Consider the following 15957-nt stretch of genomic DNA (forward strand, 5'->3'; position numbering starts at 1 on the left):
GCCCCACACATTTTAAAACTATAGTGGGACTTCTCAGCTAATTTTGTCTCATTAGTCAGTTGCCAGTTCGTTGTCATAATGCGAATAAGCCCAGATCTGCCAGTATATAATTATAATATTTTTTTTAAATGCTCCTGTATTATCACACTGTAACAGGCTGCCAGCAGAGAAATGCTTGTTCCAATCATTAACAGACACAATCTCTACAGAACACCAGAGGGGAATTAAAATTGGGAAAGAAAATACCTCAAGGGTGGTAATTTTAATGTAAGAATTTAATTTGTTATTTTCCATATTAAGATTTTTGCTGTATTAATCCTTTTATCAGCGCTCAGCAGGTTATTTGCACAAGCATAACCGTTAGGTGATATTCATTTCCAGAATGGGTCTGTGTGGAGCTCTAAACAGTGACTGATGCAAATCCTTTTGAAGGCCAGACCGAAGATGAAAATCTACATATTTTGAATAAAAGCAGTGCTATGAGCCTCGAGAAATGTTTAGAAGTAGTAAAGTAACATTCTGCTTTCTGTAGATAATTATGGCAAAAAAATGAAATTTGCCCATTTTTAACTGTCTAGATGCAAAATTGACTTGGCATTTAATTATGATATTATTTAATTCACTGCCCTACACATAGAATGTGAGGTCTACCATCCTGTCCAGTTAGTGTTGTCCTAGAATTTTTAAAAATATTTTCATACATAATGCAACATGTCTGGTAAGAGTACGCAGGCAGTTAACTCTGATATGGGTCTACAGATCGTATCTTTCAGAAATAGTTTATGCCTTCAAAAAGGGAAAAGCAATTTGTCTTAATCTGGTGGCAAAAGTTCATTGTTTTGCCACCACACATTTTTAAGTTGACACTATTTGTCATTCCCCAATTAAAACGTCTGATAGTCGGCAACTCCTGTGAACGATATGCTTGGATGTAAAGGAGAATGGTAGACCATGCACATTCTTTGCTACTTCCACAACTCTCTGCCTCTGGATGAATCCTCCTCCAAGCAGCCTGACTGAAACCATCAGCTTCCAGTGTGAACGTCCACAGGAATGAACTGTCCTATCACTCTATAGTGAAGGGTGCTGACTGATGTGATTGAGTTGTTTCTCAATGTGAAAATAAGCTAGAATATTTACAGAAGGAAAATGAGTGTCAAGCCTGTATTTTAAATGATGAAGAAAACTATCGGAGTAAATCTTGTAAAAGTTATGTGCTTCCAAATATTGTTGCAACGTTAACAAAAATAGACTTGTATTAATCTAAAATGGGCTCTCAATATCTCTTAGTACCTTTCAGTCTTTGTTTTTTGAGTAGATATTTCTGAATCTAGAAAAGCCAAGAGTCACTATGGCATTACAAACGAGTGACAAGGCGACAGAAGTTGCACATTTTCATGAAAAATGATTTGTTTCTCTGTATATAGACCCTGAATATATTTGTAAATGGTTCCTTACTATATTGAAGCCAGGAATCACAAAAACATCATTGGAAAAACTGAATTGGCTATCTGTTAAACTCAATTCTGAACTAGAATATGTAAATCATCTCTGTAGCTCTGATACTATTTTGACCCATGTGTTTTCCTTCTTCACCAGTGTCTTCTGTTTTCACCGTACCCAGTGTGAAGCTGCAGCCTGAGATAGGTGACAGTTCAAAGGTTTATGGAAGAAGCAGCAATCATGGCAAAAGTTTTTTGAACCACAAACACTGAGGGATTATTGTCCTCACCTGCATTACAAAGGTAAGAAAATAACACTACCGAGTCATTCAAAAAAAAGTTTATCCTATCCACAAATTATTTGAATAGGCTGCACTGTCATTCTTTCTATTGTATCTTTGATATTTGGAACTGTGATAGCTATGACTTTATAAATAAATAAAGCTCACTGGCTGCACAATTTTTACAAATATTTGTTGCAGCAAAACCTTCGGTTTCAGTTTCTCACGATAGTCTCAGTCTGATTTTTGGCAGTGTGAATAAATTATTTGTATTATTTGACCACCTCCTCCTCCAGGCAAAAATCAAAATTGGCACGTTCTGCTTCGGCTGCATGCTATGGCAATGCATTCTGCATCCTCTGTGCGAAAATCATTTTGAAAATAATAATTTGAGGAAACAGTAGCTCTGTAATGTGGGGCTTTTACAACTCCCTTTCATGCTGGGCTAAGAGTGAAATGACATATCCAAGTGTAGGAATTGGCTGTGAAAGATTTCAGTACTGAGCATATTCGTGCAGTTGTAAATGATGGTCAACACAGACGTGCAAGCTGCAACTCTGATTTGCAATGTTACACAATGTAATTGGCGATACTTTTGTTGACTAGTTCAGTGAGATTGCTACACTGGAAGCTGTTGAACACTGGTACATTAAATTACTGAGTGTGCACCTTACTCTTAAGGCCACTTCCTTCCACTGTAACTGAACAATTCTTTTGGTGATTTCATTCCTGCAGCCCCAACTAATCTTCAACCATATTTCCCTGATTTCGAGTAATATAGAGAAAATTGTAACAGTAGAGAATTTGAGCTGTGCTGTAACATTTGCAAACTTGCCCTTACAGGCATTTGTCTAATGTGTTTCTTCCTACAATGCTAGCCTATCCTTCTAAAATGTTGCAGAGTTGGAATTCCCCAAATTTTTCACCCCTAGCTGAGGCTTGCCATTATAGACTGCTAGTGAATCCAAAGATGTAAAAGAGACCATGGCCAGGGTTGTACTGAAAGACAGTTGTTCTGCCCTAAGATAACAAGGTGTGGAGCTGGATGAACACAGCGGGCCAAGCAGCATCAGAGGAGCAGGAAGGCTGACGTTTCGGGCCGAGACCCTCCTTCAGAAATGGGGGAGGGGAAGGAGGTTCTGAAATAAATAGGGAGAGAGGGGGAGATGGATAGAGGAGAAGATAGGTGGAGAGGAGACAGATGGGTCAAAGAGGCAGGGATGGAGCCAGTAAAGGTGAGTGTAGGTGGGGAGTTAGGGAGGAGGTAGGTCGGTCCAGGGAGGACGGACAGGTCAAGGGGGCGGGATGAGGTTGGTAGGTAGGAGATGGGGGTGGGGTTTGAGGTGGGAGGAGGGGATAGGTGGGAGGAAGGACAGATTAGGGAGGCAGGGATGAGCTGGGCTGGTCTTGAGATGCGGTAGGAGGAGGGGAGATTTTGAAGCTTGTAAAGCCCATACTGATACCATTGGGCTGCAGGGCTCCCAAGCAGAATATGAGTTGCTGTTCCTGCAACCTTCGGGTGGCATCATTGTGGCACTGCAGGAGGCCCAGGATGGACATGTCGTCTGAGGAATGGGAGGGGGAGTTGAAATGGTTCGCGACTGGGAGGTGCAGTTGTTTAGTGCGAACCGAGCGTAGGTGTTCTGCCCTAATGTGTTTCCAGCAAAATAACCTTCATAGGAAAGAAATCTAAGCTTAGGATGGAGGAGGAGGATTTTAAAAAAAGGAGCAAGTCATGCCAGAACTAGAAATATTTTGTTACCTATCATTTTGCTAACTTAATAGAAGTAGTGTGATTGAAATGATTTTTTTAAAATGGTAAGGACTGTTACTTTCACACAAAATAGGGTGAATCACAAATTGGAGTAGAATGAAAGTTGTATTTTCTTTGATCAAATGTAATGACAAACAAAATATGTTCAACACAATGCTTTGCCGGTTTGTCTCCATAAAACTCTATTGTTCTTCACGTTGATCAGTGCTCTGACATCAGTGGATCCATGACTCATTCAATAGATATCACCTGACTCTACCACAAAAATTGTTTTTCAATTTAAGTAAGCCAATTCACTGGCTTTAATTGAGTCTTTGTCAAAAATTTTTGGCACTGAATGGTGGAACATCAGGCTTTATAACAAGGATGCCATTGCTTACATGAATATTTCTGTTTTTAAAACAACACCGTATGAGAGATGAAATGGAATGCTTTTGCTGGAGAGGCCGCTTTTAGTTCATTGGGCTGAACCATTGCAGTTATTTGATATTTGACATCTTATTTATAACAGGAATGATTTAAAAAAAAACCCTGCTGATCTGTAGTCTGCATATTGCAAATGGGAGAAATACTTGCAAAATGAGGCTTATAGATTTGTGTTAATCAACAAAATGTGTCCTGCTCCATACCACTTGTATTACAAGTCTGAAATGCGTTATTCCTTCACGTTTGCAAGTTTTTGATCAAATATCTAAGGGGTTTTGCATGCTAAGAGTGCAATCTGAATGTGTTAATGGACTAGTTCTTACTGTAAGGTAGTGGCTTTTTAATGTGTGACTGTTTAATATTTTGGTGCTGTACTCATCATTTTGGATCAGGGATCTGCCTGTAGCAGCAAAACATGAAAAAAAATCATCAAATTAGTTTTGTTACCTTTAAATCTATTTTCAGGTTGTAAAAAGTGTACCAACAGTGTTATGATCTGTGTTTTCTCTTTGTATATTGACCTTTGTTCACAATCCATTCCAAATCAAGGTCCTTTAGAATTTCTGAAGAAGAGTCTAGGCCCGAAACATCGGCCTTCCTGCTCCTCTGATGCTCATTGGCCTGCTGTGTTCATCCAGCTCTACACCTGGTTATCTCAGATTCTCCAGCATCTGCAGTTCCTACTATCCTTTAGAATCTGTTCATTTGAACAACAACCTTCATTTTGTTCATTAAGAGCAGAAAATGTTGGTAATACATCCAGTATCCAGGTAGAGAGAGAGACACAGATTTCAGTTCGATGCTGTTTTATCAGAATTTTACAAAGATGAGTCATTGACCTGAGGCGCATTAGCTCTGCCTCTTTGTACACAGTCTACAAGGCTGGTGCGGGGCCTGTGTTGGGAGCCAGGAGTTGTTTGTCTGGGTGCTCGGTATCAGCCTCCTGTCTCAAAATCCTACTCGGGGCTGCAGATTTTGGCAGAGCGATTAAAGATTGAAATCTCCCTTTTGCCTCACTATGGAAGGCAAGGCATTTTGCCATCCGCCTTAACCCTCTGTCTGTGTTGTGTCTCAACTGGTGATAATATTCTCCCTCTGTAAAATGATCATTGAATAAAGTTCCTAGAATCCTGTAAATGCCAACTTCAGTTCAGGTATTGGGCCTGAGATTCTTTTGCTGGCTGTTTTAATCCAATAGGTTTGTTGGTGTCAAAATGACTGCAATTGAAAGTTAGATTTTCCAGTCTCAATCAGGATGGAATGGAGGCAAGGACATCGAAGAAATGGCGCCAGGAGCCTGTGTACTGGTTTGCTATCTCCATTCTCAACTCTGACATTTTCGGGGATAGGGGAGGTTGTCTCTTTCACTAATTGGATATATTGAGGTCATTAGGGAACAAATTAAGAACTCACCATCTGACTTCGAGATTTTCCACAGTTATGGACAGCTGTTAGGAGCTTTCTGAAGCTGGTGGGTACACGAGCAGTAATACTGAATCAGTTTTATTTGATGAATAAAAGTGAAATCTTCGGAGAAAACAAACTATTGAAAAGCAAGGAAATTGCAATAGCCAAACGTCTGCTACCCTATCACGGGTCCCAGCTCTTTCTTTGCCAGGGCCATTTTGAAGATGAGGACCCTGCTTTATCAGTCTGGGCAGGATGCTGTTTCTAGGCTCGGTGAGACTCGATGGGCTGAAGGCCTCTGCCTGCACTATAGGGATGCTGTGATTCTAACAGTAAGAATTCCTCTGTTTGTTCTGCAATAAAGTGAGGGAGATTTTCAAGCTACCGATGAGCAGCACGGTGGCTCAGTGGTTCACACTGCGGCCTCTCAGCTCCAGGGACTTGGGTTCGCTTCCAGCCCTGGGTGACTGACTGTGTAAAGTTTGAACATTCTGTCCCCAGGTCTGCGTGAGTTTCTTCCGGGTGCTCCGATTTACTCCCACATTCCAAAGATGTGCAGGTTAGGTGGATTGGCCATGCTAAATTGCCCATAGTTTCCAGGGTTGTGCAGGCTAGTTGGGTTGGCCGAAGTACATGTGGGGTTGTGGGTGGGGGCTGGGTCTGGGTGGGATGCTCTTTGGACGGTCAGTCCAGACTCGATGGGTCGAATGGCCTCTCTCCTTACTGTAGGGATTCTATGATGCTCCACTTAAGTTTCCCTTCTTGTATTAGTTCTTTTGCTTCGGTATGGGTCACCTTTTAATTCTTGTACTTTCTTTGTCAACTTGCTATGTATTTAAATATTCTCTGAAAGCAAACGAATATGGTGTTTTTGCTTAACATTTATATTACTCATTTGTATTTTTTTTCCTCTGTACATTTGACATGAGTAAAGTGCTACCTGCATCAAATAGAAAGACTCCTTACTGTAATTAGCAACCATGATCTGGGTTCCCTTTTTGGTTTCTTCTTAGCCATAGTGCGACATTGGGGTAGATTTATGCTTCCCTGCTATCCAGTGTTTAAAAAATGGGGGACAACAAGGTGCAGGGCTGGATGAACACAGCAGGCCAAGCAGCATCATAGGAGCAGAGAGGCTGACGTTTCGGGCCTAGACCCTTCATCAGAAAAGGGGGAGGGGAAGGGGGTTCTGAAATAAATAGGGAGAGAGTGGGAGGCGGATAGAAGATGGATAAAAGAGAGGATAGGTGGAGAGGAAACAAACAGGTCGAAGAGGCGGGGATGGGGCCAGTAAAGGTGAGTGTAGGTGGGGAGCTAGGGAGGGGATAGGTCAGTCCAGGGAGGACGGACAGGTCAAGGGGGCGGGATGAGGTTAGTCGGTAGGAGATGGAGGTGCGGCTTGAGGTGGGAGGAGGGGATAGGTGGGAGGAAGAGCAGGTTAGGGAGGCAGGGACGAGCTGGACTGGTTTTGGGATGCGGTAGGGGGAGGGGAGATTTTGAAACTTGTGAAATCCACATTGATACCATTGGGCTGCAGGGTTCCCAAGCGGAATATGAGTTGCTGTTCCTGCAGCCTTCGGGTGGCATCATTGTGGCACTGCAGGAGGCCCAGGATGGACATGTCGTCTGAGGAATGGGAGGGGGAGTTGAAATGATTCGCGACTGGGAGGTTCAGTTGTTTCTTGCGAACCGAGCGTACCTACTAACCTCATCCCGCCCCCTTGACCTGTCCGTCCTCCCTGGACTGACCAATCCCCTCCCTAACTCCCCACCTACACTCACCTTTACTGGCTCCATCCCCGCCTCTTCGACCTGTTTGTTTCCTCTCCACCTATCCTCTCCTCTATCCATCTTCTATCCGCCTCCCACTCTCTCCCTATTTATTTCAGAACCCCCTTCCCCTCCCCCTTTTCTGATGAAGGGTCTAGGCCCGAAACGTCAGCCTCTCTGCTCCTATGATGCTGCTTGGCCTGCTGTGTTCATCCAGCCCTGCACCTTGTTGTCTCGGATTCACCAGCATCTGCAGTTCCTACTATCTCTGATTTAAAAAATGGGGGTCTTGATCACAACATCTAACACACAGCCTTTCCGTGGGGTACCCATTTGGTGAGGTTTTACCATAGGATGTGGCGTCATCAAATCGCCCGGCACAATAGATACACACATTGGGCCTACTGAGGCCCTAAAAAGACCAACTAATAAGTGCCTGTGCTAATTGTTCCCCAAGCAGACTGATATCAGGCTGTTCCCGAGTTGAAGGCACACCATAGGATTTCCCTTTTCCTCCTGTCTCTGGCCTCTCTAACGTTGTGCCTGGCCTCTTCCCTCAAAAGGCTGCCAACCTGATCCTGGCAAAATTCACCCATTTCCCCCGCCTCAAGTTTTATGCATTGGGGACTTCCCATACTCCAAGCAGTGGCCACTGTGCTGCCTGGAGCTACTGGCATTAATGTTGCCATCCAGCCAATTGTCCAGCAGCTCCTTGAGGTGGATTTCCTGTCCTTGAGGGGTAATAATCCTGCCCCCAAGCTAATAGCTGTCAACTCTTTCAGTTGGGCAGCTCCTCATTGGGTTTTCTTCTGTGCGGGTGGGATTGTGTGTGTGTGGAGCAAGTGGTGATTCATGTTGGAATCATGTGAAATCCAGTTATTTTGTGATTTATTTTTTGAAAAAGAAAATCCTTATTGTGGACTTCGCTGGCTTGGCCAGCATTTATTGGCTATCCTGAATTGCACAGAAGGCAGTTCAGATTCTAACACATTGCTGTAAGCCTGGAGTTACGTGTAAACCAGCCCAGGTAAGGGCAGAAGATTTCCTTCCCTGAAGGACTTAAGTGACCCAGATGCGTTTTTACAAAAATCAACAGTGTTGATGATTGGCTAGTTTGTAATACTAGGTAATTTTTAAAAAAATGTAATTCAAATTTCACTATCTACCATGATGGGAATCAAACTGTGAACATTCACCTGGGATTCTGGAATTTGCATTCGATGACACTACTGCTACACCACACCCATCCACCTCCCCATGTCACAAGGTATCCAAGCTGAAAAATGGCCAGGAGCTTTTTAAACAAAAATTAACAGTAATATGTCTGCAATGATAGTAGGCCAGTTCCTTTTAAAACCCGCATTACTATTAATGTGTATGGTAGTACAGGGTTATGGTAGTGAATAGCAGCCGCAATTCAGATGCCCTGGCTATTTATGAAATTTTAATTGAATAAATTTGGTAAATTGCGAGTTGGCAGCAGATTGTCTTAAAACTCTAGCTCACTGAGACCGACAGCTCCCATTTGCTGAAGAACAGACCAGCTTTTCAAATACAGTTCTTTCTGAGCATAAAGATTGATAGAGTGGTGAGAAAAGGGCTTTGTTATCTTGCTGTAATCTCACATTCTGGGTTTTGGGAAAACAAAAGTCATTCAACTACCAGAATAGTATTTATCTTTGCTTCTCTTCAGCTTGATGGCTCAGTGGTTAGCACTGCTGGCTGACTTGCCAGGGACCCAGCTTTGATTCCACCCTCGGGCAACTGTCTGTGTTGAGTTTGCACGTTCTCCCTGTGTCTGTGTGGGATGCTCTTCAGAGGGTCAAAGTGGACTCAGTGGGCTGAATGGCTGCTTCCACACTCTAGGGATACTGTTTAATAATAAAATCTTATGTTTACCTGGTTCAAAAACTCACTGCAGTCTTGTATTTTATTCATAGGAAGTAGCACAAGCTGAGGGAATGCCAAATTGTTTTGTGATATTCATACCAGTTGACTACATAACTGTAGTACAAGAAAATGATATATGTAGGACTGCAAGCTTGCAAATAATGTCACAAAAAAGAACTAATATATTGCAAGCAGCCTGGCCATCCACAATGGTGCCTAGTTACCCAAGTGATCATCCAAAAATTCCAAGTTGTACTGAGGTTGAGATAAAGATAAAAACATGATATTTTAATTTAATAGTGAGCTTGATGTTGTGTTCTTTTGCATGAAACCATGTGCCATAAATGGCACTCTAAAGACATTTGTCCAATTAGACCTTATAATTCCAGACCAGACAGCCAAACTTACATTAAAACCTGTCTGAGGGCAAGTAACTTTTTTTTTTAAGTAGACAACGTGTGCACTCTAGCACGTAAACCAGCACGAATTCAGCTTTTGACAAATGGGTACCTTCACTAAACTAGTTCTGCCACTAGATTTTCTTTATCAGAGTTCTAGTCTGGCTCAGTTGCAAGGAACGATTATGGCATTGTGAGTGTTCAAACCCCACTCTCCACTGTACTAAACTGAACTATAAATGGTGCACTGCTTCTGAGCCCCCACAGCTACCAAGACTTTACTGGCAGCCTGGCTCCAACACTTCACTGTCTACTAACTCCTAAAACAACTACTTAAGTTCATGGAATCATACAGTACAAAAGAGGCCCTTCAGCCCATTTGAGTCTGTACCACTAAAAATGTGCTGCTATCTGCAGTGGTTCCACTTTCCCATACTAGGTCTATAGTCTTGAATGTAATGACACTTCAAATGTTCATCTAAGTTCTAACAGTACATCAGCTATCCAGCTGCTAAGTACACAGACGGAGCGTCGTTCAGCTATCTTTACAGTAGTGTAGCTTACTTAGTTCTTCTGTGCATGGAGCTTGCTTCTGTTTCTGCCTGTCTCCTCTAACTGGTTGTATCTTTTGAACTACCTTGAGTGAATTTTGAACTGTTTTTTAGTGAGCTGTTTAAACCTTTGCAACAAGTCCCACATCTATCGCTGGGCAAAGCAGAACTCTGCTTCCTGATCATGGAGATCAAATTGCAAGCAATAAGAAATAATAGATTTCATGACAAATTTCAGAAGGTTTCTAGAACCTCATTCTTGAGAGGAAAAGTGCATTATTAAGGTTTTTTTTTTATCGAGACTTCTAAACATGCACGGGTGCTATATTATTCTTCAAAAAAAACTTTTCAGTCATTATTTGCCAAAATTTGATAAGACATCCACAGCTTAATTCCAGGACCAGATACAAAAGTGGATTGTTACACTGGGAATCCATAATTTTTAAATCAGAAAAGCAACCCCTGCTTCAAGTCACAATTCTATTACAATCTTTTTGAGAGTTGGTGTTTTGTACTGGCTAAACGTGACAAAGATAGGGTTTAAAACACCACCCAATTTTGACATTTGCATTTAAGGTTCTGCTTTTCAAGCTAGTTTTGCTGAATTAAGGCAGGATCAGGTCATATCACTTGATCTGATGGAATCCGTACAGTGCAGGAGGAGGCCATTCAACCCATTGTGTCTCTGCCGACTCTCCGAAGAGCATCCCACTCAGAGTCAGTCGCCCACTCTATCCCTGTAACTCCATACTTACCACAGCTAATGACGTAACCTGCTCATTTTTGGATTGTGTGAGGAAACCGGAGCACCTGCTGGAAACCCATGCAGACACGGGGAGAACATGACAACTCCACACACACATTGAACCTGGGTCTCTGGCATTGTGCGGCAACAGCGCTAACCACTGTCACATCATGTCAACCTCTGTGTTGATAGTGGTGTACTTCTACTAATGTCTTAATGCGTTCCCTGGAAAGAATTACTCCAGTCAACAATCCAGTTCTTAAATTTTCTAGGACAGAGCAAACATTGCGCTAGCAAGACAATTGTAGCAGTCCACAAACCTCAGAACCAACTGCATAAGAGACAGAGATAGTAGGAACTGCAGATGCTGGAGAATCTGAGATAACAAGGTGTATTGCTGGATGAACACAGCAGGCCAATCAGCATCAGAGGAGCAGGAAGGCTGACGTTCACGTACGCTTGGTTTGCACTAAACAACTGCACCTCCCAGTCGCGAACCATTTCAACTCCCCCTCCCATTCCTCAGACGACATGTCCATCCTGGGCCTCCTGCAGTGCCACAACGATGCCACCCGAAGGTTGCAGGAACAGCACCTCATATTCCGCTTGGGAACCCTGCAGCCCAATGGTATCAATGTGGACTTCACAAGCTTCAAAATCTCCCCTCCCCCTACTGCATCCCAAAACCAGCCCAGCTCGTCCCTGCCTCCCCAACCTGTCCTTCCTCCCACCTATGCCCTCCTCCCACCTCAAGCCGCACCCCCATCTCCTACCTACTAACCTCATCCCGCCCCCTTGACCTGTCCGTCCTCCCTGGACTGACCTACCTCCTCCCTAACTCCCCACCTACACTCACCTTTACTGGCTCCATCACGCCTATCTTCTCTATCCATCTCCCCCTCTCTCCCTATTTATTTCAGAACCCCCTTCCCCTCCCCCATTTCTGAAGAAGGGTCTAGGCCCAAAACGTCAGCCTTCCTGCTCCTCTGATGCTCATTGGCCTGCTGTGTTCATCTGGCTCTACACCTTGTTATCTCTGTATAAGAGACAAACAACTCTAAACAAAAGAGAAATGGAACTGGGTAACAGCATCGCCAACATCTTTGCGAGGTTGGAACAATTACGAACCCATTTTAAGAGACCTGATACTGGGATTCCCATCCTGTACTGCTGGCTTTGGTGCTGTGGTCTAGATAGAAGACATCTAGAACCCATGCTCCAACCAAAAATTCTTGTAGAGTCAGGCCCAGATCTGGGATGACTGTTTATTCACAGCCACTCTGAGGAGAAATAAACTATAGTCTGGATTCTAAAAGATAATCTCAAAAAGTGTCCATGCCAACACTTGCTTGCTATCCAATACAATGACCCTTTGTAGCTTCAATGTCAACTCATGCTCCTCGTATGACCAAGCCCTTTTATGAGTTTGAGTTCTCAGCCAAACCAGTAAAATGAAGACATCTATTACTGTTGAAAGAGTTCTTACAATCTTCTAGTTATCAGCAGAGGGTACCATATCGAACAGTACAGCACAGGAACAGGCCCTTCAGCCCATCATATCTGTGCTGACCATGATGCCATTCTTAACTAGTCCTATCCCCTGCACATGGTCCTTATCGCTCTATTCCCTGTTTGTGTCTGTCTAAATGCATCTTAAATGTTGCTGTCATATCTGCTTTTACCACCTCATCTGGCAGTGCATTGCTGGCATCTACCACCCTCTGTGTAAAAAAAGTTACCTCACATATGTCCTCTAAACTTGCCCCCTCTCACCTTAAACTTATGTCCCCTAATAGTTGACATTTCTACCTTGGGAATAAGACTGAGTATTCACCGTGTCCAGACTCTCATGTTTTATATACGCCTATCAGGTCATTCCTCAGTCTCTGCTTTAGCGAAAACGGTCTGAGTTTGTCTAACCTCTCTTTATAGCTAATACACTCCAATCCAGCTCTTACAGCCACTGTATTTCTACAGCTCGCCCAGTTCAGTTTTTGATCAATGGTAACCCCAAGGATTTTGATAGGGGTGGATTCAGTAATGGTAAATGTCATTGAATGTCAAGAGTGGTGATTGTATTGTCTCCTATTGGAGATGGTCATTGCCTAGCATTCATGTGGTGCAAGTGTACTTGCCACTTTTCAGCTCATGCCTGGATATTCTTGTATTTGGACATGGACTGATTCAGTATCTGAGGTGTTGCAAATGGTACTGAACATTGTGCGCTCATCAGTGAACGTCTCCAATTCTGACTTTATGATAGAGGGAAGGTCATTGATGAAGCGTTGATGATGATTGGGCCTGGAACACTACCCTGAGGAACTCCTGACATCTGCAGTAATTGGGTTTTTTTTAAAGCATATTAACAGTCAGTTTTATACCTAGCCAGCTTAGATTTTGAATTCATTAATGCCCTAGGCTGTTGCTAATGATCAATTTCATTACTTTTATTTCTGAAAGGCTGAATCACAATTTCCGAATTAAAAGCACAACTTTGCACAGATGTATGACAGCCTTGGATCGTTCAAAATCATCAACCTGGTCTGCAGTGTACTCAATAAAGCAATAATGTGCATTCTATCATTTTCCCAAAGATGGAGTAGATTCTGATTGATAGCCAATAACACAAATTGATGCAAGCTTGTCATCTTCTGCCTCTACCTCCCCGGGCACTAGGTTCAGATCTGTTTCAGACCTTGAGTATAAACTGCATGTTGAGACTGAATAAAAGAATCACAACAGGATACTGGGAAACCTGCCAGCAAACAATGTGGTATTTTGCCATATCAAAATACCTGAATGTTCAGAGAATAAAGACTTTTTGATTATAGAAAGCAGCTTTTTTTCTTTGAAATGGATGTCATTCCACATGTAAGCAACCTGTCACATAAAAAATTATGAAATAGCCAGTCATGATATTGTGATTATTACATTTCCTCAGGTTGCAGCAAAGTTGATGTATTCTGTTAAAGTTATCAGGTGATGGTAGAACTTGAGACTTCTAAAAGTTCAATGTGAGTCAAGAATAGCTATCAATTACATTGCCACTGGCAGAGTTTGACGAACTGCTCTGTGTGTTAGAAATCATCATGCAGGTCAGCAGCTGTTGTGTGTTTAGTTTTAGACCAAAGGATCAATTCTGTAAGGCTGTGTTCTGCTCCCAGTGCAGAACCTTGCAAATGAATTTCAATCGCTGGAAAATCAAAAACAAATGCTATATGCATTGTTCAAAATTTAGCTTTATGTCAGCACTCTAGATAGAAATTATTATTGACAAGCATTTATTTATATCACTCTGCCTGTTGTTTTAACAAAGGTATTAATGAATAATTTAAAGTAAATTAACAGTTTCACATGATTTACTTCTGTCTTAGTGAATTCAGTATTTACTATGATCAATAATAATTTCTAAACCTGTATCTCAGTCAGACCTATAAATGTATTTAGAAATTGTTTTCTTTTCATTGGAACTATTATTTAATACACTATATTATCACCTTTTATCAAAATGATCTTTTGTGCAGCAGTTTTGTTTGCTTTCTTATGTTTCCTATTTAGTCAAAGTTGTTTTACTTTAAGTCATTTCAAATTACTGTAGTTAGAAAATCTGATGCAGTGTAATTAAGCATAGCGCAGGATCAGTATTAATTGGGTTTTTGCAACAGTTATTACTTTGGGAACAGTGCAATGAACCTTTCTTTCAGAGTTATTTCCAACAGGCACCCAGATTTATCCTTTGGTCAAGTGGCTGTCTGCTGCTTTCAATTTTTTTTCATTCCCTTAGGCAAAAACAAACTTGTAGTGCAAAAAATGTGTGCCAAACTATGAAATGCTCAAATAAAGCTGAAGAAGTTAAAATAAATTAAATTGAAGTAAAAGTGTAAATAATGAAGTAATTGCTTGGTAGTGATGAGGATTTTGCCTCCAGCTGAGTATTTTTACTTGATGTTGCAATGCTCAGAACGAAGGAAGGGTCACCGGACCCAAAACATTAACTCTATTTTTTCTTTCACAGATGCTGCCAGACCTGCTGATCTTTTCCAGCAACTTTGTTTGTTTTCCTGATTTACAGCATCCGCAGTTCTTTCGGTTTTTATTATAGTCCAACAGGTTTATTTAAAACCACAAGCTTTCGAAGCACTGATCCTTCGTCAAGTGAAATGATGATTATGTGGTTTCAAATAAACCTGTTGGACTATAACCTGGTGTCATGTGACTTCTGACTTTTTCTACCCCAGTCCAATACCAGCACCTCCACATTGTAGCTTCTAATGTATAACTTTGAAAGCAGAGGGTGGTTGAGTTAAAATGTGAAGCGCTGGGGCATGATTGCCCACCTCTGTTTTTTTGAAAATAAGCCTAGTGACTATTGGAAGAATGAAGTTACAGCATGGACCTAGGTTATATCTCTGTTTCTTCTAAAGAGGAAACAAGGTATGGCCTACTTTTTGTGACTCACTGAGGTAGCACACCATAAATTGAGCCCTGCTATTCGCAGAATCATACAGAATGTTCCCATGTTTTAAAGTACGCACATTACCACAATTTATCAGACTTTCAAACCAAGGATTGTCGAAGTATGGGTTAGGTTTCTGCACTAACCACTAATTATTAATTAACTTAGTCATTAGACTACAGCGATGAGTAATCAGTGCTATAAACCATTAGCAATGCTAACTGAAACTCTAATTTCCTTATAAACTTTCCCTTGTATGCACACGCATGCACAGACAAATAAATAAGGAAAGTAAACTATTATTAGAGGTGGAAAAACTGGAAAGTTAGTTTAGTGGTCTTCGTTTCCCAGTTATGATGTTGAGATGACGAATCTTCGGCTGATCAGATCCCTTGTTTTTCAGTTGTCTTCTTCTCTAGAAGCTTCCACTGCTTTGTGGAAAAATCCACAGTTACTTAACAACTTAGGAAATATCTACGATTTAACAGTTCAAAGCCACAGTTTAAATCAACTGCGGCAGGAAAGGTAACTGATGTTCTTCAAGTTTAAAATAGATTTAGGCGGCAGAGAAGAGGCAGCTTCTGGGCTGTGAGAAGAGGTACATGCTCATTTGCCTCTCTCCTGCCCCCTCCCTCCTCTCCTGAAACCACCCCGTACTTTAGCGCTCGCTCTCTGCGCTCTCTCTCTATATACTCTCTCTACGCTCTCTCTCTACTCTTACTCTCTCCCTCTCTACTGTACACTCTTTACGCTCTACGCTCTCTCTCTGGACTCTCTCTATATTCCCTCTACTCGCTCTACTCGCTCTACTCGCTCT

General features: G+C 42.0%; 1 long non-coding RNA gene across 1 annotated transcript in view; it reads left to right on the forward strand.

Moving 5' to 3' along the window:
• Positions 1 to 1605: 1605 nt before the first annotated feature.
• The window catches only part of LOC109929953, a 139876-nt gene continuing 125524 nt past the window's right edge, over positions 1606 to 15957 (forward strand). Inside the window, exon 1 of the long non-coding RNA XR_007265051.1 lies at positions 1606 to 1745. This is a non-coding gene — a long non-coding RNA (uncharacterized LOC109929953). The remainder of the gene's footprint in view (positions 1746 to 15957) is intronic.

This window comes from Rhincodon typus, chromosome 2 (assembly GCF_021869965.1).
Source record: "Rhincodon typus isolate 14 chromosome 2, sRhiTyp1.1, whole genome shotgun sequence".
Classification (NCBI taxonomy): Eukaryota; Metazoa; Chordata; class Chondrichthyes; order Orectolobiformes; family Rhincodontidae; genus Rhincodon; species Rhincodon typus.